The sequence below is a fragment of the Rutidosis leptorrhynchoides genome, chromosome 9, assembly GCF_046630445.1.
Source record: "Rutidosis leptorrhynchoides isolate AG116_Rl617_1_P2 chromosome 9, CSIRO_AGI_Rlap_v1, whole genome shotgun sequence".
Lineage (NCBI taxonomy): Eukaryota > Viridiplantae > Streptophyta > Magnoliopsida > Asterales > Asteraceae > Rutidosis > Rutidosis leptorrhynchoides.
Window position 1 is genome coordinate 198,454,753 of NC_092341.1, and position 25,803 is coordinate 198,480,555.

Below are 25,803 nucleotides of genomic sequence, written 5' to 3' on the forward strand. Positions count from 1 at the left end.
AATATTCATTTCAAGCTTATCAAACCCTAACCCAAATTCACCAAAAATCACTAATCAAGTTTATGGAGTTTTCTCAAGCAACCTACACATCAAATTGAAGCTAGTGATACTAGGAACACAATTAGAACATGAACTTTTAACATCTAACAACATATGATCATCCAAAATTCAAGAACAACACACCAAAATTCAAGTTCATGCTAGTTATACTAAAACAACGAGATCGAGCATACAAATTACATACACAACATCACAATGAGCCATAGACACTAACTAACACCATTTCAAGTCAAAAACACGAATTTAGAGAAATCTAGAGTTTTAGAAATGTTACCCAAACGAGATGAAGTTGGTACCAAAATGAAGAGGATGAAGAGAGGATCACGAATATGTAATTTATTTTGTTGCTAGCTCCCTAAATCGAATTTGGATGATGATTTTGTGTTTGAAGGTTTTGAGAGCATAAAAGGGAAGTAAGAAAAAGAGATAGAGAGAAATGGGAGGTTGGTGGTGGATGGTGGGTTACTAGTTAGCCAAGTTTGCCCGAGTGGCGAGATTAGTCCCTCGCGTTTGTAGTCGGGTGCGGGAATTACCTAAACGGAATATTTTAAAACGCGTATTAACGGAGGATGTTAAAATCCAATAACGGAAAAATATTAAGAATGTTAGCTAACAGAGGATACGAATTTAGTTACGAAGGATATTTTTAAAATAAAAAGACGGGCGTTAAAATAATTTAACGGAAAAATGCGGGATGTTACATAACCTATATATATCAAATCATAATAATAGACCACAAGATTTCATATTTCAATACACATCCCATACATAGAGATAAAAATCATTCATATGGTGAACACTTGATAACCAACATTAACAAGATGCATATATAAGAATATCCCCATCATTTCGGGATCCTCCTTCGGATATGATATAAATTTCGAAGTACTAAAGCATCCGGTACTTTGGATGGGGTTTGTTAGGCCCAATAGATCTATCTTTAGGATTCACGTCAATTAGGGTGTCTGTTCCCTAATTCTTAGATTACCAGACTTAATAAAAAGGGGCATATTCGATTTCGATAATTCAACCATAGAATGTAGTTTCACGTACTTGTGTCTATTTTGTAAATCATTTATAAAACCTGCATGTATTATCATCCCAAAAATATTAGATTTTAAAAGTGGGACTATAACTCACTTTCACAGATTTTTACTTCGTCGGGAAGTAAGACTTGGCCACTGGTTGATTCACGAACCTATAACAATATATACATATATATCAAAGTAGGTTCAAAATATATTTATAACACTTTTAATATATTTTGATGTTTTAAGTTTATTAAGTCAGCTGTCCTCGTTAGTAACCTACAACTAGTTGTCCACAGTTAGATGTACATAAATAAATCGATAAATATTATCTTGAATCAATCCACGGCCCAGTGTATACGTATCTCAGTATTGATCACAACTCAAACTATATATATTTTGGAATCAACCTCAACCCTGTATAGCTAACTCCAACATTCACATATAGAGTGTCTATGGTTGTTCCGAAATATATATAGATGTGTCGACATGATAGGTCGAAACATTGTATACGTGTCTATGGTATCTCAAGATTACATAATATACAATACAAGTTGATTAAGTTATGGTTGGAATAGATTTGTTACCAATTTTCACGTAGCTAAAATGAGAAAAATTATCCAATCTTGTTTTACCCATAACTTCTTCATTTTAAATCCGTTTTGAGTGAATCAAATTGCTATGGTTTCATATTGAACTCTATTTTATGAATCTAACAGAAAAGGTATAGGTTTATAGTTAGAAAAATAAGTTACAAGTCATTTTTGTAAAGGTAGTCATTTCAGTCGAAAGAACGACGTCTAGATGACCATTTTGGAAAACATACTTCCACTTTGAGTTTAACCATAATTTTTGGATATAGTTTTATGTTCATAATAAAAATCATTTTCTCAGAATAACAACTTTTAAATCAAAGTTTATCATAGTTTTTAATTAACTAACCCAAAACAGCCCGCGGTGTTACTACGATGGCGTAAATCCGGTTTTACGGTGTTTTTCGTGTTTCCAGGTTTTAAATCATTAAGTTAGAATATCATATAGATATAGAACATGTGTTTAGTTGATTTTAAAAGTCAAGTTAGAAGGATTAACTTTTGTTTGCGAACAAGTTTAGAATTAACTAAACTATGTTCTAGTGATTACAAGTTTAAACCTTCGAATAAGATAGCTTTATATGTATGAATCGAATGATGTTATGAACATCATTACTAATATAAGTTCCTTGGATAAACCTAGTGGAAAAGAAAAAAATGGATCTAGCTTCAACGGATCCTTGGATGGCTCGAAGTTCTTGAAGCAGAATCATGACACGAAAACAAGTTCAAGTAAGATCATCACTTGAAATAAGATTGTTATAGTTATAGAAATTGAACCAAAGTTTGAATATGATTATTACCTTGTATTAGAATGATAACCTACTGTAAGAAACAAAGATTTTTTGAGGTTGGATGATCACCTTACAAGATTGGAAGTGAGCTAGCAAACTTGAAAGTATTCTTGATTTTATGTAACTAGAACTTGTAGAATATATGAAGAACACTTAGAACTTGAAGATAGAACTTGAGAGAGATCAATTAGATGAATAAAATTGAAGAATGAAAGTGTTTGTAGGTGTTTTTGGTCGTTGGTGTATGGATTAGATATAAAGGATATGTAATTTTGTTTTCATGTAAATAAGTCATGAATGATTACTCATATTTTTGTAATTTTATGAGATATTTCATGCTAGTTGCCAAATGATGGTTCCCACATGTGTTAGGTGACTCACATGGGCTGCTAAGAGCTGATCATTGGAGTGTATATACCAATAGTACATACATCTAAAAGCTGTGTATTGTACGAGTACGAATACGGGTGCATACGAGTAGAATTGTTGATGAAACTGAACGAGGATGTAATTGTAAGAATTTTTGTTAAGTAGAAGTATTTTGATAAGTGTATTGAAGTCTTTCAAAAGTGTATAAATACATATTAAAACACTACATGTATATACATTTTAACTGAGTCGTTAAGTCATCGTTAGTCGTTACATGTAAGTGTTGTTTTGAAACCTTTAGGTTAACGATCTTGTTAAATGTTGTTAACCCAATGTTTATAATATCAAATGAGATTTTAAATTATTATATTATCACGATATTATCATGTATGAATATCTCTTAATATGATATATATACATTAAATGTCTTTACAACGATAATCGTTACATATATGTCTCGTTTAAAAATCATTAAGTTAGTAGTCTTGTTTTTACATATGTAGTTCATTGTTAATATACTTAATGATATGTTTACTTATCATAGTATCATGTTAACTATATATATATCCACATATATGTCATCATATAGTTTTTACAAGTTTTAACGTTCGTGAATCACCGGTCAACTTGGGTGGTCAATTGTCTATATGAAACATATTTCAATTACTCAAGTCTTAACAAGTTTGATTGCTTAACATGTTGGAAACATTTAATCATGTAAATATCAATCTCAATTAATATATATAAACATGGAAAATTTCGGGTCACTACAGATTAACTTTTGTTTGCAAACAAGTTTAGAATTAACTAAACTATGTTCTAGTGATTACAAGTTTAAACCTTCAAATAAAGTAGTTTTTTATATATGAATCAAATGATGTTATGAACATCATTAATACCTAAGGTTTTGTGGATAAACGTACTGGAAATGAGAAAAATAGATCTAGCTTCAAAGGATCCTTGGATGGCTTGAAAGTTCTTGAAGTAGAATCATGACACGAAAACAAGTTCAAGTAAGATTTCCACTCGAAATAAGACTGTTAAAGTTATACAAATTGAATCAAAGTTTGAATATGAGTATTACCTTCTATTAGAAAGATATGTTACTGTAAATAAGAAAGATTTCTTGAGGTTGGATGATCACTCAAAGTGAATTTGCAAGATTGATGGTAAGCTAGCAAAGTTGGAAGTGTTGTTGGTGTGTTCTTGAGTAGTTGTTTTATAACTTGGTTTATGTATGGATTTATGAACTAGATTGAGCTAGATTTTGTTAAAGATGATAAAGAACACTTAGAACAAAGGAATAATACTTGAGAGAGAGTAATTTAATTCAAGAAATATGCAAAGTGAATGTGTTTGTGAGCTCTCATAATCACGTGAATGTGTAGTCTCCATATAAGCTCTATTAGTTTGTAATTTTGTGAGATATTTCATGATAGATGTTAAATGATGGTTCCCACATGGTTAGGTGACTCACAAGGTCTACTAAGAGCTAATTATTGAAGTGTATATACCAATAGTAAATACATTTAGAAGCTGGGTATCGTACGAGTACAAATACGGGTGCATATGAGTAGAATTGTTGATGAAAATGAACGAGTATGTAATTGTAAGCATTTTTGTAAAGTAGAAGTACTTTGATAAGTGTCTTGAATTCTTTCAAAAGTGTATGAATACAAATTAAAATACTACATGTATATACATTTTACCTGAGTTGTTAAGTCATCGTTAGTCGTTACATGTAAATGTTGTTTTGAAACCTTTAAGTTAACGATCTTGTTAAATGTTGTTAACCCATTGTTTATTATATCTAATGAGATGTTAATTTATTACATTATCATGATATTATGATGTACTAATATGTCTTAATATGATATATATACATTTAAATGTTGTTACAACGATAATCGTTACATGTATGTCTCGTTTCAAAATCCTTAAGTTAGTAGTCTTGTTTTTACATATGTAGTTCATTGTTAATATACTTAGTGAGATACATACTTATCATAATATCATGTTAACTATATATATATATATCCATATATATGTCATCATATAGTTTTTACAAGTTTTAACGTTCGTGAATTGCCGGTCAACTTGGGTGGTCAATTGTCTATATGAAACCTATTTCAATTAATCAAGTCTTAACAAGTTTGATTGATTAACATGTTGGAAACACTTAATTATGTAAATATCAATTTCATTTAATATAAATAAACATTGAAAAGTTTGGGTCACTACAGGCTGAAAGAATTTGGGTACCAAAGTTAGGGAATGTCAGAGAAATGGTACTTCAAGAAGCACATAAAACCCGATATTCGATACATCCCGGAGCAGGGAAAAATGTACCAAGATCTCAAAATACATAGGGAATGTTTGACGTGATCTAAGGTAAAAGCCGAACATCAGAAAATATCAGGTCTACTTCAACAACCCGAAATCTCGGAATGGAAATGGAAAAACATTACCATGGATTTCATTACTAAATTTCCAAGGACTGCAAGTGGTTATGATACTATTTGGGTAATAGTCGATCGTTTCACCAAGTCAGCACACTTTCTACCAATGCGAAAAGATGATAAAATGGAGAAGTTCGCACGACTATACTTGAAGGAAGTCGTCTCCAGACATGGAATACCAATCTCTATTATCTCTGATAGGGATGGCAGATTTGTCTCAAGGTTTTGGCAGATATTACAACAAGCATTGGGGACTCGTCTAGACATGAGTACTGCCTATCATCCACAAACTGATGGGAAAATTGAAAGAACGATACAGACCCTTGAAGACATGCTACGAGCATGTGTTATTGATTTTGAAAACAGTTGGGAACGACATCTACCATTAGGAGATTTTTCCTACAACAACAGTTACCACTCAAGTATTGAGATGACACCGTTCGAGGCACTTTACGGTAGAAAGTGCAGGTCTCCGATTTGTTAGAGCGAGGTGGGGGGATAGACAGATTATGGGCCCAGAAATTATCCAAGAAACTACCGAGAAAATCATCCAAATTCAACAACGGTTGAAAACCGCTCAGAATCGGCAAAAGAGCTACGCGGACATTCGAAGAAAAGATTTGGAATTTGAAATCGGTGACATGGTCATGCTTAAGGTATCACCTTGGAAAGGTGTTGTTCGTTTTGGAAAATGGGGAAAACTAAACCCGAGATACATTGGGCCATTTAAGATTATTGATCGTGTCGGACTGGTAGCTTATCGACTTGAATTACCGCAACAACTCGCCAATGTACATAATACCTTCCATGTAGTGACCCAAACTTTTCCATGTTTATATATATTAAATGAAATTGATATTTATATGATTAAGTGTTTCCAACATGTTAAGCAATCAAACTTGTTAAGACTTGATTAATTGAAATAGGTTTTATATAGACAATTGACCACCCAAGTTGACCGGTGATTAACGAACGTTAAAACTTGTAAAAACTATATGATGTCATATATATGGATATATATATATATATATATATATATATATATATATATATATATATATATATATATATATATATATATATATATATATATATATATATATATATATATATATATATATATATATATATATATATATATATATATAGTTAACATGGTATTATGATAATTAAACATATCATTATGTATATTAACAATGAACTACATATGTAAAAACAAGACTACTAACTTAATGATTTCGAAACGAAGCATATATGTAACGATTATCGTTGTAACGACATTTAATTGTATATATATCATATTAAGATATATTAATACATCATAATATCATGTTAATGTAATAATTTAACATCTCATTTGATATAATAAACAATAGGTTAACAACACTTAACAAGATCGTTAAACTAAAGGTTTCAAAACAACACTTACATGTAACGACTAACGATGACTTAACGACTCAGGTAAAATGTATATACATGTAGTGTTTTAATATGTATTCATAAACTTTTGAAAGACTTCAAGACACTTATCAAAATACTTCTACTTAACAAAAATGTTTACAATTACATTCTCGTTCAGTTTCATCAACAATTTTACTCGTATGCACCCGTATTCGTACTCGTACAATACACAGCTTTTAGATGTATGTACTATTGGTATATACACTCCAATGATCAGCTCTTAGCAGCGCATGTGAGTCACCTAACACATGTGGGAACCATCATTTGGAAACTAGAATGAAATATCTCATAAAATTATAAAAATAGTAGTAATCATTCATGACTTATTTACATGTAAACAAAATTACACATCCTTTATATCTAATCCATATACCAACGACCAAAAACACCTACAAACACTTTCATTCTTCAATTTTCTTCATCTAATTGATCTCTCTCAAGTTCTATCTTCAAGTTCTAAGTGTTCTTCATAAATTCTATAAGTTCTAGTTTCATAAAATCAAGAATACTTCCAAGTTTGCTAGCTTACTTCCAATCTTGTAAAGTGATCATCCAACCTCAAGAAATCTTTCTTATTTACAGTAAGATATCTTTCTAATACAAGGTAATACTCATATTCAAACTTTGATTCAATTTCTATAACTATAACAATCTTATTTCGAGGGGAAATCTTACTTGAACTTGTTTTCGTGTCATGATTCTGCTTCAAGAACTTTCAAGCCATCCAAGGATCCTTTGAAGCTAGATTTATTTTTCTCATTTCCAGTAGGTTTATCCCAAAAACCTGAGGTAGTAATGATGTTCATAACATCATTCGATTCATATATATAAAACTACCTTATTCGAAGGTTTAAACTTGAAATCACTAGAACATAGTTTAGTTAATTCTAAACTTGTTCGCAAACAAAAGTTAATCCTTCTAACTTGACTTTTAAAATCAACTATACACATGTTATATATCTATATGCTATGCTAAATTAATGATTTAAAACCTGAAAACACGAAAAATACCGTAAAACTAGATATACGTCGTCGTAGTAACACCGCGGGCTGTTTTGGGTTAGTTAATTAAAAACTATGATAAACTTTGATTTAAAAGTTGTTCTTCTGGGAAAATGATTTTTCTTATGAACATGAAACTATATCCAAAAATCATGGTTAAACTCAAAGTGGAAGTATGTTTTCCAAAATGGTCATCTAGACGTCGTTCTTTCGACTGAAATGACTACCTTTACAAAAATGACTTGTAACCTGTATTTATGACTATAAACTTATACTTTTTCTGTATAGATTCATAAACTTAAGTTCAATATGAAACCATAGCAATTGGATTCACTCAAAACGGATTTAAAACGAAGAAGTTATGGGTAAAACAAGATTGGATATTTTTGCTTGTTGTAGCTACGTGAAAATTGGTAACAAATCTATATTAATCATATCCTAGCTAACTTGTATTGTATTATACATGTATTCTAATATATTATGTAATCTTGGGATACCATAGACACGTATGCAAATGTTTTGACATATCATATCGACCCATCTATATATATTATTTGGAACAACCATAGACACTCTATATGCAGTAATGTTGGAGTTAGCTATACAGGGTTGAGGTTGATTCCAAAAATATATATACTTTGAGTTGTGATCTAGCCTGAGACATGTATACACTGGGTCGTGGATTGGGTCAAGATAATATATACCAATTTATTTTCTGTACATCTAACTATGGACAACTAGTTGTAGGTTACTAACGAGGACAGCTGACTTAATAAACTTAAAACATTAAAACGTATTAAAAATGTTGTAAATATATTTTGAACATACTTTGATATATATGTACATATTTGTTATAGGTTCATGAATCGACCAGTGGCCAAGTCTTACTTCCCGACGAAGTAAAAATCTGTGAAAGTGAGTTATAGTCCCACTTTTAAAATCTAATATTTTGGGATGAGAATACATGCAAATTTATAAATGTTTTACGAAATAGACACAAGTAAATGAAACTACTTTATATGGGTGAATGATCGAAGCCGAATATGCCCCTTTTTAGCTTGGTAGCCTAAGAATTTGGGAACAGACCCCCAAATTGACGCAAATCCTAAAGATAGATCTATCGGGCCCAACAAGCCCCATTCTGGAATTTGGAATGCTTTAGTACTTCGAAATTATCATGTCCGATGGGTGTCCCGGAATGATGGGGATATTCTATATGCATCTTGTTAATGTCGGTTACTAGGTGTTCACCGTATGAATGATTTTTATCTCTATGTATGGGATGTATTGAAATAATAAATCTTGTGGTCTATTATTTCGATTGATAAATATATAGGTTAAATCTATAACTCACCAATATTTTTGTTGACGTTTAAAGCATGTTTATTCTCAGGTGATTATTAAGAGCTTCCGCTGTTGCATACTAAAATAAGGACAAGATTTGGAGTCCATGCTTGTATGATATTATGTAAAAACTGCATTCACGAAACTTATTTTTGATGTAATATATTTTTATTGTAAACCATTATGTAATGGTCGTGTGTAAAAGGTATATTTTAGATTATCATTATTTGATAATCTACGTAATGCTTTTTAAACCTTTATCGGTAAAATAAAGGTTATTGTTGTTTTAAAAATGAATGCAGTCTTTGAAAAACGTCTCATATAGAGGTCAAAACCTCGCGACGAAATCAATTAATATGGAACGTTATAATTAAAATGAACGGGATATTTCAGTTGGTATCCGAGCATTGGTCTTAGAGAACTAGAAATTTGCATTAGTGTGTCTTATCGAGTTTGTTAGGATACATTAGTGAGTCTGGACTTCGATCGTGTTTTCTTTAAAAATGATTGCTTAACACTATTGTTGGAAACAATATATTATTAACATGTAAATATTATGTGATATATTAACCTCTTAATGTGTTTGATATTGTGTGATAGATGTCTACCATAGTACAAATCCCATCGAATCACCTAATAATAATGAAGAGTCGAATATAATTTGGGAAGATTTACAAATTCCCGAAGAGGAACCGGAAGAAGAGGAACCGAAAGAAGAGGAATCAGAAGAGGAGGAACCGGAAGAGGAGGAACCGGAAGAAGAATGCATGTTTCGGAGGATGAAATTTTGATACCTACAGTGAATCGATTAAATAAAAGAAAATCATCAACCAATGGACCAAAGTTAAAAATGGTCAATGGTGTTTCCGCCGAGGAAGCAAAATATTGGGAAGATTACCAATTTTCCGATGAATCGGATCCCGATGAGGATTTCGATGATGTTATAGAAATTACCTCGACCCAATTTAATATGGCAAAAGAAAATAATAAGGGAAAAGGTATAAAAATAGAAAAACCTGATTCCAACCCCGATGAACTTTATATGTATCGGCAACGTCCGTATTTCCTAAATTGTAACAATAACCCGGGAACCTCTAAACCACCAGGTTTTTCTAAACCATTGTGGAAAATGACGGCTCGTATTAGAAGAACATCATATATCCCTAGAAAATTAGGAAAACGAACCAAGTCCAAAGAAGAAGAAACCAGTGATTCAGATTAGAGGGTTGTAATCATGTTGTGTATTATATGTATTGTAGTGTGCTTGTACTTTTATGTTCTATGTAAAAATTGCTTGTATAGTTTGTTAATTATCTTTTACGAATCTAATCCTTGTCTATTTTACACTATAAATGCACAAAATGGACGTTAAGGATAGACAACCAAAAATTTTAGAAGACCTACCAGGAGATATGATTAATGAAATCTTGTCTAGAGTCAGGCAGAATTCATCAGCATAATTAGTTACGGCAAAATTAGTTTGTCAAACGTTTGAAAGACATTTCAGGCATGCCTTAGTATATAAAAGGCTTTCCTTTGAAAGATGGGGTATATCACATTGGGGAGACTTTAAGTTACGGCAAGTTTTCTTTAAGGCATTTAGTGCGGGAAACCCTGATGCAATTTTACGCTACGGGTTACGAACCTATTTTGACTCAACATATCCCAACAACGGACTCCGTTCTTTAGAAAGAGCTTCTAATATGCAACATAAAAAAGCATGTTATGCTTACGGGTTAGTGATGTTCGCTTCTTACCAAAGTAAGAAAAAGAACATCGGATTGCAACTTTCAAATAAAACCTTCCCACAAGTGACGGATTCAGTAGTTGGGGTGAGAAACAAGTTTTTTAGATTATTACGAGGCTGTTGGACATTACGAAACCCTCGTCCTTTTGAGGACATTACAACATGCTGCCTAGCCAATGGTCATAATGGTTATTTTCCACAAGACCAAGGATGGGAAGTCGTCTTAGTAAAACCAGAATGCATGACTTATTTCTGGACTTATGAATTACGTGTCTTTATTTTCTTTGCAGAACAACTTGCGTATTAACTAGATTTTTCTTCAAAACTGTCCTGTATCAAAGTGTACTATATTTCATGTTATATGTAGTATAGCGAAGTTGTAAGTTTGAAGAATATTTGTATGTGATATATTATTATAATCAGTTTTTCATATGGAATTGTAGTAGTTGAATTGTATATTAACTACTAAGTATGAACTTAACGGGTGGGTAGTACCCGAATTTAAACTTATAAAATGCTAATATGAAGAAAAAGCTTTTATAAATGAGTTCATATTATGCTACGAAATACTATTGACTACTCTTAATATTCTGTATGATTAACTCAATTCAATTGGCTATTTTGAAGGAAATGGCACCGGCGGCTCGTCAGAATTTGAACATGAACGAGGAAGACTTCCGTGTTTTCCTTGCAGCAAACATAGCCGCAGTACAGGCTGCGATGCAAAATAACAATAACTATGGATCTAGCAGTGGAACTAATTCCACAAGAAATCGTGTCGGATGCTCCTACAAAGAATTCACTGCCTGCAAACCTTTGAAATTTGATGGAACCGAAGGACCAATTGGATTGAAACGGTGGACCGAGAAAGTCGAATCGGTGTTTGACATAAGTAAGTGTACTGAAAAGGACAAAGTTAAGTACGCTACGCATACCTTCACAGGTACTGCGTTAACATGGTGGAACACCTATCTTGAACAGGTAGGACAAAATGCTGCTTACACACTACCGTGGTCGGCATTCAAGCAATTGATGAACGAGCAGTACCGTCCTAGAAATGAAGTCAATAAACTCAAGGTAGAACTTAGGGAGTTACGAACACAAGGGTTCGACATTACCATATATGAACGACGATTCACAGAGTTGTGCCTATTGTGTCCGGGAGCATTCGAAGATAAAGAAGAGAAGATCGACGTGTTTGTAAAAGGGTTACCAGTAAGGATTCAAGAAGATGTGAGTTCACACGAGCCCGCTTCCATACAAAAGGCAAGTCGAATGGCTCATAAAATCATAAATCAGATTGATGGAAGAATTAAAGAATAGGCGGCCGAAGAAGCCAACACGAAACAACTCAAGAGGAAGTGGGAGGAAAACGGTGACAAGAGTCACCAGAACAACAACAACAACAACAATTACAACCACAATCGCAACAACTATCCCAACAACCGCAACAACAATCGCAACAATAACCGTAATCCTAATAATAACTACAACAAACATCCCAACAACAACAACAACAACTACAACAACCATTTCAACAACAATAACAATCTCAACAAGAACCTTAATAATAACAACAGCAACAAAAACCAAAAATGCCAAAGGTGTGAATAGTGCCACCAGAATGGGTTCTGCACGACATTTTGAACAAAGTGTAAAAGAACTGGCCATGGTGCGAAAAAGTGTGAGGTCTACGACCCAAAGTTTAACAGAACTAAAGGAACATGAAACGACTCGTCCATATTACTATAAACGCAGTACGTTCTCATTGGTCCCATAGCGAGGTATTTGACCTCTATATGATACGTTTTAGAAAATATTGCATTCGTTTCATAAAAAGCACATCGTTCTTATACATAATGCATGTTTTAAACAAGTGGGCGATTATTTAAGAAATAATCCCCAAAATACATCGGTATCCAAATACTACACACGTGACGTAACAGTCGAATATAATACATGACAAAGGTTTTATTGAATGCAACATTTTATTTAAATAAAAGTATGAGATCCATGCACAGCTTGCTCAGATAATGCAACAGCGGAAGACTTTTTTAAGGACCTGAGAATAAACATGCGTAAACAGTCAACACAAAGGTTGGTGAGATATATAGGTTTATCATCGATATAAATATAGACCACAAGATTTCATAGTTATAAATATATGTACACTCGCAAGTGTATAAAAGTATTTTATAAGTTGTTGAGCGCTTCGGTAACCATACTTAACCATTAATGTGGCATATTCCCTTTATTATGAAATCTCTCTACATTGTACCAAGTATAGTAAAAATGAAGTACTATGCAACCGTTTACGATACTAGAGCGACTAGCCCGGTTGGGGTTGTCAAACCCGATAGATCTATCAATAGGATTCGCGCTTACATGTTCTTACAACATGTAAATATTAGTTACCAAGCTATTAGGGAAGATATGCAAGGTGGTACAACTCAACGTAGAATATATTTTAAGTACTTGTGTCCATGGCGTAAAACATAAAATGCATGTATTCTCATCCCAAAATATTTTTAGAGTTTAAAAATGGGACTATATACTCACAGTAGTAAAAGTATATTAATAATAAGTTTTCAACTTATTAAAAATATGACCGTCATCCTTAGATTCACGAACCTATAACAATAATAACGATTCAGATAATAATACGACATATGAATAAAATAAAGCAAGTTCATAGAATACTTATATAATAATTTTTAACATTTTATGTTAGTAGTCCATTGTTAGTAGTCCTTTGTTAGTAGTCCAAAATAGTCTGAAAAGACCAACAGTCCAATAATCAGTATATATATATAATCTTAGAATTACCCTACGACGTATTGTATACGTATTGTCTTTGCATCAACCCAGAGACGTATTGTATACGTATTGTCTTAGAATTAACTAAGACGTATTGTGTACGTATTGTCTTCGGATTTATCAAAACATATTGTATACTTATTGTGTTAGGACGTACCAAGAATATTATTATACATATATACATTCACAGAATTAACCAAGATTATAATATTTTATTATACTACTGATAACATGTCCAAATATATATATATATATATATATATATATATATATATATATATATATATATATATATATATATATATATATATATATATATATATATATATATATATATATATATAGGATATAGGAAAAGTTAACAAGGATATGGTTAATATAGTTTTTATCATATAAATTTCGTCCATGCAACGTTAATTTTAGCAGATTTTGTTTTACTTGCCAAATATTCATTACAACTCCGTTTAAAGTGAATAAAATTGCTATGGATTCATTAAGAAGTAAATTTTACAAAACCAATTCTAAATGTTAACCCCAAGTAGTAATTTTTAGAGCTTTACCCTCTTTTTGTGTCGGTGGACAGATTTGGAAAAATCCCGGCATCCACCCAATATATGATTTTTGATAAAATACTTCCACTTGGTCTAAAATCATGAAAAAAATACTGGAAGTCTTATTTATATATATTAAAATATTTTCAAAGTCTTAGCCTTGAACTCAAAGTCTAAGATAGGTTTTTAATTCTCAACCCAAAACAGCCCGCTTTTTACCGAATGGAGATTAAAGGATATATGTTAAGCTTCAAGGTGTTCTTCATATGTACAAGTTATAAGTTCTTATATTAACTTAATATAACATCATAATACATATAAATAAGTGTTATTAGAGTTAAGTTAGAAAGATTAGATTAGTTTTTCAAACAAGCTTGGTGTTCACCAAAACAAGTTCTAGTTTTTACAAGTTTTATAAGTATAATAAGATAGCAACTATACAAGGAATTGAATAAGGATTTTGAGAAGTATTTTACCTTGATTATGAAAAGGAAAGTTTCTGAGATTAAAGTATGATATGAGAGCATTCAAGTGTGTATTTTTAGTTTAAGAAAATGTGGAGTAAAAATGAGTTAAAATGGTCCTTATTTATAAGCTTATAATTTTGGCTTTTAGTGAAAATATCTAAGATAAGTTAAATTGTATTAAGTCATGCATGACATATTAAATTTATTAGGTCATGGATGACATATTACACAAATAATTACAGATTTCTATTGGTATATACCAATAGTAAATACTTCTAGAAGCTGTGTATATTAAGGGTAAAAATACCGTATGAATGCGAGTAGAATTCTTTGAGAAAATTGAATGGAAATACGAGTATAGATATCCTTTATATGTATTGGTATATTATAAAGTGTATTCAATACTTGTAAGGATGTATTTACACTCGTAATACATTATATGTAAATACATTTTAACATAAGTTAATTGAGTCGTTTAAATAGTAACATATATATTGTTTGAAAACTCTTTAAATTAGTAGTATGAAAATATATATATATATATATATATATATATATATATATATATATATATATATATATATATATATATATATATATATATATATATATATATATATAATACTTTGTTAATATACTTAATGAGATATTTAATTATCATATTTTTAAGTTAAATATATATATAAATCCATATATATACACAATAATTAAACAATTAAATCAAGTTATGACGTTCGTGAATCGTCGGAATAAAAGGGTGATCAAAAGCTTGTGTAAAACTATTTCTGGAGGTTCAAGATTTATTAAAATTCATTTCTTATCAAGTCACAATTATATAAAGATTAAGTTTAAATTTGGTCGAAAATTTCCGGGTCGTCACAGTACGTACCTGTTAAAGAAATTTTGTCCCGAAATTTGATCGAGGTCGTCATGGCTAACAATAAGAATGTTATTATGACGAATATAAGTTGATTCATAGGGTTTTTTCATGATTGAGAAATATGGATAAAATAATTCGATTACTCAAAACGTGTGAGTGAAGCTATCGTAAAAGAGTGAAATAAGAAAATAGGGATTCGTCTTATCTTTTGACGTCATCACGGTTGATCTCCGGATTAAAGAAAATCTTTGTAATCTATATAAGATTTAATTCTTCGGCGATTAAGGAAATTATGATCCTCTTCGATTTAATGCAATAATCTGTCTTGATTTCTCTGTCGGATATTTTACTATAAATCAACCTCCTACGTTTACTTATTTCCACATCTCCCATCTTTTATACTTTCTTCTTTTCTTCGTACTTCCAAAACATTCGTCAATATGCTCCATCCAGTTTTAACTCTTGATATATTCTTGACTATCACATCACCGGAGGAATCCGTTTATTTCTACTATGCTCTTGGGTTTATAGTGTTCTTAGTTTTCCCCTGTCTTTATATTGCTATACATATCGATATATACGGTTTGTAATTCCTGCGTTGTCTTCGTGCTTATATTTTTTCTTATATTTTGGAGTTTCATGCTTCCGTCTTCTTTTCCTGACTTCAAGTCAATCGAATAATGGTCTAAAATTCATAGATATGAAATTCGGAATGAACTTAGATAATGCTCTAAGAGAGAAATTGTAATAGCACAATTTGACTTGTGAAATTACCAGAATCCAAAGGAAAAGATAGAACTATCAATAGAATATGTTCTTGATATGTTTAGAGATTAAATGTAAGAGTCATGTAACATGGCACATGATGATGTTATGGTCCTTGAATCATTATGCTCCATTTAGAAACTCAGCATGACTTACTGTAATATAATCACTATATTATACTAACTCATGCTTCAGTTCCCAACATTACTTTAAAAACATTCATACTTTACACTCAGAGGTTTCAGATATTTAGAAACTAAAATAGTTTTCTTTATGATGTGATACAGATAACGCGAAGGAATAAATGATTTCAGATAAGAATGGTTATGAAAATATCTTCAAAAATATAAACGATATTTATAATGGAAGATACGATGATATCTTAGAATATTTAAGATAAGAGGATGATGAAAAATATTGTTCGCAAGGGTTTTAGAGTAAGGAGCAAGGTATTTGCGAAGGATTTTAGCAGACACCGAATCATTTAGATTCTTTGAAGGTAGATATCGTCCTTGTGATTTGTCCACAGCCTCCTTCAGGGTTTGCTCAATCCGTTTTCCAGTTCCAAACCTTCTCTTTTTCTGTGCTTTGCTAACACAATATTCTTAATCATCAACTTTTGACTGTTACGGTTGTCTACAGTTTCTGCTGCTTCATTCAGCTTTTTCAAAACTTCATAGTACTGATTCGAAGGCTGAAGTGCTATTCCGAATTTCAGAATTATAATTCCAGGAAATAACATTATATGTATATGCAGAAATGATGTGAGATTCAAGAATAATTATTGATGATTTATGGGATTTGGTATGACAATTATTGTTACAAGATGTAGATGGGTACATGACAAGGTTTTATAGCGACTTTCAGAGAGATTTAAGTCAAAGAGCAATAAAGTTGCTGGTAAGCTTACTACTAATGTGGTGGAATATAAAAGGTTTCCCAGTAACGATGGCGAAAAGACAACGTATATATCAAGGTTATAATAAGGCAACTCCGGATGAAAACTCGAAGTTGTCTTTTTGGAGCTGTGACAAAATTTGCTATTTTGAAAAGGGGTTGTAAAGTTATTTTGGATAATAATAATGCTAAAGGATCTGACACGGATACGTGTTGAACCTTTGCTTAGGTTCAAGTGTCCTCCGAATGCATATCTATATGCATATATTCTTCGTATGTATCGTGTGATTGGTTCATTCTCTCGATTGTTCCTTAGTTGAGATGTTTTCAAGAATTTTGAAGGGTTTAGACGCAGGTTGTCATCGTCAATATCCGTAAAATGAATTCGTCGTGAATCTTGAATGATACGAATATCTTTATGAGTTCTGTAAATAAAAGTGATGTTCTAGTATAGTTTGAATTTAAAGTATGATTTTGAAGGATGTAGGAATTTAAGATTGATGGCACTTCTTAAATGTTGACTTGGATTTTGATCTATCAAAATCAGAATATGTAATTGAATTGGTATGGAAAATGGTTGTCTTGAATTTTGTGAAATGATGTATATTGCTATGAAAGGAGAGAGTATAATTAACGATTGTCGAAACATCATTGAAAATGTACAGTGTAACATATTAATGTGAACTTAAGTAGTTCTCGGGTATTACCTACTCGTTAAAATAAAATTTCACAAGTAATATTTTGTACAAAAGAATTTTTATTACAGTTTTTATGAAAATATATGTATGTATATTTTCTTCAGATGTAATATGGATTTAATGAGTTAATATTATATTAATCTCATTTGGTTTATGGTTGGAACTAGAAATGAATAATCCATAAAACTTTAGAGATTACATAATCGCCGCGGAATATTTCTTCAACGTAAATGAAATAATGAATTAATACTTCATCACTCATTATTGTTGGTATCCCTCAGTGCCTGCGGTGCATATGATGTTGATGCTCGTAATGCGGCTTGCGATGTTGACGCTTGTGATGTTGTTGGTAATGCTGCTGCTGGTGCTGGTAGTGGATTGATGTGAGTATAGATGATGAGAATTTGTTTTGTTTTGTATTGTGAAAGAAGATATTTAAAGTTTCTTGAATAAAAAGAGAGGTCAAGAGCTTTATAAAGGGAATGAAATGATATAGGATGCACTTGCTAATGAAGTTTTGCTTTTCATGACAGTAAATTTTTATTTTATTTTTTACTAAATAATTCACCATGTAATTGAAATGACCCGTTCATATACATTATAAACGATTCACAATAGTTGATTACATCGCGAGATATTTAACCTCTATATGATACATTTTACAAACATTACATTCGTTTTTAAAAGACAAACTTTCTTTACAACGAAAGTTGACGGCAAGCATACCATTTCATAATACATCCAACTATAATTGACTTAATAATAATCTTGATGAACTCAATGACTCGAATGCAACGTCTTTCAAAATATGCCATGAATGACTCCAAGTAATATTTTAAAATGAGCTAATGCACAGCGAAAGATTTCTTTAATACCTGAGAATAAACATTCTTTAAAGTGTTAACCAAAAGGTTGGTGAGTTCATAGGTTTATCATAACAAACATTTTAATATATTAATAGACCACAAGATTTCCGTTTATAAATATATGTACACTCGCAAGTGTATAAAAGTATTCTATAAGTTGTAGGCACCCGGTAACAAGCCTTAACGTTCATGTTTTACCCTCTGAAGTACACCAGATCAGGTGTGTTTAAAATAACCTCGAAGTACTAAAGCATCCCATAGTCAGGATGGGGTTTGTCAGGCCCAATAGATCTATCTTTAGGATTCGCGCCTACCGTACATAGACAAGTAGTTTAATGTTACCAAGCTAAGGGTATATTTCTGGTTTAAACCCACGTAGAATTAGTTTTAGTACTTGTGCCTATTTCGTAAAACATTTATAAAAACAGTGCATGTATTCTCAGTCCCAAAAATATATATAAAAGGGAGCAAATGAAACTCACCATACTGTATTTCGTAGTAAAAATACATATAACGTCATTTAACAAGTGCAAGGTTGGCCTCAGATTCACGAACCTATATTAATTATATATATTTATATGTTGGTCAATATTTGCCTAACAATTTTTGGTTAAGTCATAGTGTACCACAATCCTAATGCTCGAGACTAATATGTAAAAGTCAACAAAAGTCAACTTGACCCAAAATGACTTCTAAAATTTTTACGTGTTTATTATATAACTTAACTATAGTCGTTTTATATATTTAAATATATTTGTTAGATGTTATAATAATAAAAGTCATTTATTAATAAAAATTTATATTAACGTTTATATATGATAAAATATACTTTTATATATCTTAAGTAGTAAAATTTATAAAGTTCACTTAATATCGTAAAACTATAGTGGTAAGTATTATTAATGTAATTATATTACGCGTGGTGAAAAATATCATTGTATCCCCTATTTATTTGATAAAATAATATTGATCATAATAATAATAAGTAAAAGTTGTATTATTTTGTAATAATAATAATTATTATTCTATAAAAAAAATAACAATATTTATATTTACTAAAAATGTTATTATGATAAAATGATAATACTAACATAATAGTAATAATGATATTTTATAATAACAATGATATTTCTATTAAAATAATAACGACGATAGTAATAATAATCATTTTAACAATAATACTAAAATTCAGTTGACTATAACTTCTAATCCGTTCATCGAAACCATTTGATATCTAAATGAAAACTTCTTAATTTTTCGCTATCTTTCCAATTACATGCATATCATATACCCTATCTCGGTAGCATATATATCTAATTCAGGATTCAACAAACCTATCTAAGGACAATATCGAATGTACAAGCATGCATAATCCTATATACTCGAGCACTAGTCAGGGATACACTATTGATATATAAAAGTTAAGTTATGAGTGCTCACGTATCAATATTGAGATTCAATATTGCTGGAAAGTACATATACGTAACGGAGATGATAAACACTAGATTGACCTCATGAGCATACCCATGAACCATACCCATCACCTCCATAGCTATAACCCATAATTTCCTTAGCTTCGACTCATTCAAAAAACTATTTTGAAATCACTCGAACAGCACTCCATCGTAATATTTTATGTATACTAATAATATATTGAAATAATACAGAGCAAATATATATATATGTAAATCGATTGAGAGAGTTTAGAGAAATATATTTTCAAGTTTCTATGAAATAATGAAACCTATTGAATTCTATTTATAATAGATTTTTGAATTATTAAAGTGAATTATTAAAGTATGAATTATTAAAGTGAATTATTAAAGTATGAATTATTAAAGTAAATTATTAAAGTATGAATTATTAAAGTGAATTATTAAAGTATGAATTATTAAAGTGAATTATTAAAGTTAAAGTAAAGTAAAAGTGAAGTAAAGGTAAAGTTAAAGTATAGTAAAAGTATAAAAACTATGTATGTATAATACGCGTATAAATATATATAATATTAATTTAAATTGTTATATATATTTAATGAAATAAAATATAAATATTGTTATATTTATTATACTGGTTAAGTAATGAGTTGTCAAAAGTGATTCTAGATATTTATAAAAGTTATATACGTTTTAATAATAAAGTTCTTTTTAAACTGAAAACGTTTTTGTACGTTTGAAAATAGATTAATAGATTATTATGGAAACCAATTCTCCACTAACTTTTGTCTAACTTTCGTAAATGACACTTTTTATTTTTATTTATAAATAGCTTTATAAATTATTCCGAATATCGTTAAAAGGAATAGATTTTCTCAATCATAGTGGACCTCTCAACAGAGACTTGTAATCATAATTCAATGTTTCTGATAATTCAATCATTTAATATATTTTTTTTAATTTCGTCGATAATCATATTGAAACAAATACGTTCATGTAAAGCATTATACGTTTAAATACTTTGTTGACATTTTCAATTTATAATATATACACATATACATACATATTCATATATGTTCATTTAATGGTTCGTGAATCATTGGATTTTGGTCGAGGTTTAAATGAATGTATAAACATAGTTTAAAATCCTTGAGATTTAACTTAACAAACATTGCTTATCGTGTCAGAATAATATAAAGATAAAGTTTAAATTTAGTCGAAAATTTCTGGGTCGTCACAGTACCTACCCGTTAAAGAAATTTCGTCCCCAAAAATTGATAGAGGTCGTCATGACTAACAATGAGAGTGTTATTATGATGATTATAAAGTTTTATCATGTCTAAGAAGTATGGATAAAATAATTCGATTACTCGAAGCGTATGAGGGAAGTTATCGTAAATGAAGGAAATAAGATTATAGTGATTCGTCATATCTTTTGACGTCATTACAATTGATCTCCGAATTTAAAGAAAATCTTTGTAATCTATATTGGATTTGATGCTTCGGTGATTAAGGAGATTATGATTCTCTTCGAATTAATGCGATAATCCATCTTGATTTCTCTGTCGGGTATTTCACTATAAATCCACCTCCTTAGTTTCCTTACAACTCACACCTTCTATTCTTTCTCCCTCAACTCATATTTTAAAGTATTTATCAATATGCTTCATCCAGTACTGATTCTCGATATACTCCTCACTTTCATATCTGTCGTTCTTCTTTTTCATCTACCTCCAGAAGAATCTATTTAGTTCTACTATACTCTCGGTTTTATAGTGTTTTTAGTTCTTCTGTGTCTTTATATTGCTATATGCATCGATATATACGGTTTATAATTTTTGGGTGGTTGTTGGGTTTTATATCTTCCCTTATATTTCAAAGCCCCTGCTTCTGTCTTCTATAATCATTGACATCCACAGTTAATGCTCCCTTCTATTTGCTGCGATTTATACTCCAATTTCTATTTCGGAGTTTTGTCCTTTCGTTTCTTCTTCTTGCGATTAAGCAACGTTTGTAATGGTCCAGTATTCGCAGATATGAATTTCAGAATGAACATAGTTAATGTTCTAAGAAGGAAATTTGTAATGGCACGATCTTGATTTGTCAAATTACCAAAATATTCTGGAAAAGACCGAATCATCAAGAAATATTTTCTTGATATTTTAGAGGTTGAAGAGAATACAAGAGTCGTGTAACATGGCACATAATGACGTTATGATCTGTGAATCATCACGTTCCATTTAGAAATCAAGATGACTTACCGTAATATAATCACATTGATCAAGTATCATTATATTATACTAATTTATACTTCAGTTCCCAACACTACTTAAAAAATATTTCTATTTTAAACTCGAAAGTTTATAGAATATAGAAACTAATAGTTTCTTATATGATGTAACACTGATAGCGCAAAGAGATAAATGACTTCAGATAAGATTAGTTGTGAAAATATCTTCAGAAATATCGCAGATATTTATAATGAAAGATATGATAATATCTTAGAATTTCTAATATTGATGGATGATGATGAAGATTTGTCTATAAAGGTTTAGAATAAAGAGTAAGGTATTCGTTAATGACTTTAGCAGCACTGAATCATTTGGATTCTTTGAAGGCAGATTTAGTCTTTGTGATTTGTCCACAGCCTCCTTCATAGTCTGTTCAATCCGTTTTCCAGTTCTAAACCTTCTCTTTTTCTCAGCTTTACCACCTTATTATTCTTTGTCATCAAACTTTTTACTGTTAAGATCATTTACAGTTTTTGATGCTTCGTCAGCATTTTAAGAACTAGTTTGCAGTTCAAAATATTCTTCACATTCAAAGTATGTAAGTCCAGGAGATAGACGTTTTACGTACACATATAACTGTTAGCGTAGACATGCTGCGAGATTTCAAAATACTGGTTGCAGATTTCCGATGATTCGTATGACAATTCTTGTTACAAGATGCGAATGAGTAAATGATGTGATTTCAATAAATATAATGATATTTCGAAAAGTCAAAGATAATTGAAGTTGTTGGTAAGTTTATTGCTAAGGTGGCGAGATTTGAAAGGTTCCCCAGTAACGATGACGAAAGGGCAACGTATCTATCGAGGTTATAATAAGACTAGTACGACTGAAAAGTCGAAGTTGACTTGCTGGAGCTGTGATAAAACTGGCTACTTTGAAAAGTCATTTTTGCTAATAAATGCCAAAGGGTCTGACACGGATACGCGTCTAACTATGACTTTGGGTTCGAGAGCTTTTTACGTACATAAATGTGGGTAATATGTGGTTGGATCATCATCTCGATTGTTCATTGTTTGAAGGGTCTTCGGAAACTTTGGAGAGTTTGAACACAGTTTGTAATCGTTAATATACATATGATGTTCTAACACAGTTTTGAAGTCAAAGTATAGCTTTGAAAGATGTAAGAATCTCAGAGTGATGATACTATTTATATCTCAAATTAAATTTTGCAATTTCAAAATCAGAATATGTAATTGAATTTGAATGAGTATGGTTGTTTTGATTTTTATGAATGAATGTATATTATTGTGAAAGTAGGAAGTATAGTTGATAATTTGCTTAATCAGATTCGAAGAATGTAACATATTAATTGTGAATTTATATATCTCTCGGGTATTACCTACCCGTTATAAAAAATTCACAATTAATATTTTGTACAAAAGAATTTTATTACAGTCTTTATGAAAATATATATATATGTATATTTTCTTCAGATGTAACATAGATTTAATAAGTTAATATTAAATTAAACTCATTTGATTTACGGTTGAAACTAGAATTGAGTAATCCCTAAAGACTTTAGAAATTACATAACTTTTACGGAGTATTTATTCAATAAAATTGAAATTATGAATTAATACTTCGTTATTTGTTGGTGTTTGTGGAATTCTTGTGAATTTCGCAAGGTACGAATAATGTTATTTGAAAAGTTTCGAGTACATCGACGATGAAAGTGAAAAATCAAACTTATATTTGAATAATTCATTTGATTTATTATGAATTTGGATTTATTGAATTGAGGCAGAGATTGTAGTTAATGATGGTTAAGTTGTGGACGAAGGACGTACATTATCGCATATTAGTAACATGAATTAACCGAGTAGTTAAGATTCACACATAATAGCTTAGTACGGAAAGATTTATTATGGTCTAAAAATTTATATATATAAGATATACATATAAATCCTTCAGTGGAAATGAGTTAATACTTCATAACTCATTGATATGACATACTTGTTGTTGATTTATAATGATGTCCACGGTGATTCTTGAACTAACGGAGTTTGTAATGTTATAGGTGCTGCTGATTCTGACAACGCTGATGGCACTGACTATACTGGTGATGTTTATGCTACTATTGATGCTGTTGGTAAATTAAGTCTAGCTTGTAAACCACACATCATTCTTGTCAGGGTTTCTACACTTCCTTCTATCATTTGGGTTCACTCATCTAATTTATGGTTAGGGCTAGAATAGATAATCTCTAAGACTTTAGAGACTACATAATCATCGCAAAATGTTTCTCCAATGAAGTTATGAATCAATACTTCATCGTTTGTTGTTGTTGGTATTCCTTGGTATCTATAGAGTGTATGTCATTAGTACTCGTGGGATATAGGTTGTGATGTTGAAGTGTGGGATGCGGATGTTACTATTGGTGGTGGTGATGGTATTATTGGTGTTGCTGATGGTGGTACTGGTTATGCTGCTGGTGCTGCTGTTGGTGTTTGTAACCCTTGCACCATATTCTCTAAAGCCACTACTCGAGCGCGAAGCTCATTGACTTCTTCTATTACACCGGGATGATTGTCGGTTCGGACAAGCGGATAAATAAAATCTAGAATTTGATGTAGTATATAATCGTGATGAGATACTCTAGAAATGAGAGAGAAAATGGTGTTTCGGACCGGTTCGCCGGTAAGTGCTTCAGGTTCATCTCCAAGAGGGCAATGTGGTGGATGGAAGGGATCACCTTCTTCTTGTCTCCAATGATTGAGGAGGCTACGAACTCATCCCCAATTCATCCAGAATAGAGGATGGCTAATTGGTTGATCCATTCCGGTCACACTGCTTTCAGAGCTTGAGTGGGATTCCATACCGAAATTCGAGGGACTTGAACTAATGACGAATAAAGGATTTTTCGATATGAAATAATTTTCCGGCTATCGGGTGGTATTCAAATTACATAGAATATCTATATATATAGCGCAAAAGATTTCGTGGATTACAGAGGAATTTACGGGATATGTCAGGCAAAGTTTACAGTAACAGATACACTAAGATATGGATTAGCAGATACGCTAAGATATGAATTTTGTCTATACACTATTCATGCAATCAATGCAGTAAGACGTGTCTAGACTAAGAATGATAAGCAGGCAATTTTCGACAAAAATGATAAGCAAAACGTTTGACATGCAGACACGGTCGAAGTCCAAGCTCATTAATGCATCCTAATGACTATCAGTTAGACACACTAATGCAGACCTGGTTCGCTAAGACCACCACTCTGATACCAACTGAAATGACCCGTTCATATACATTATAAACGATTCACA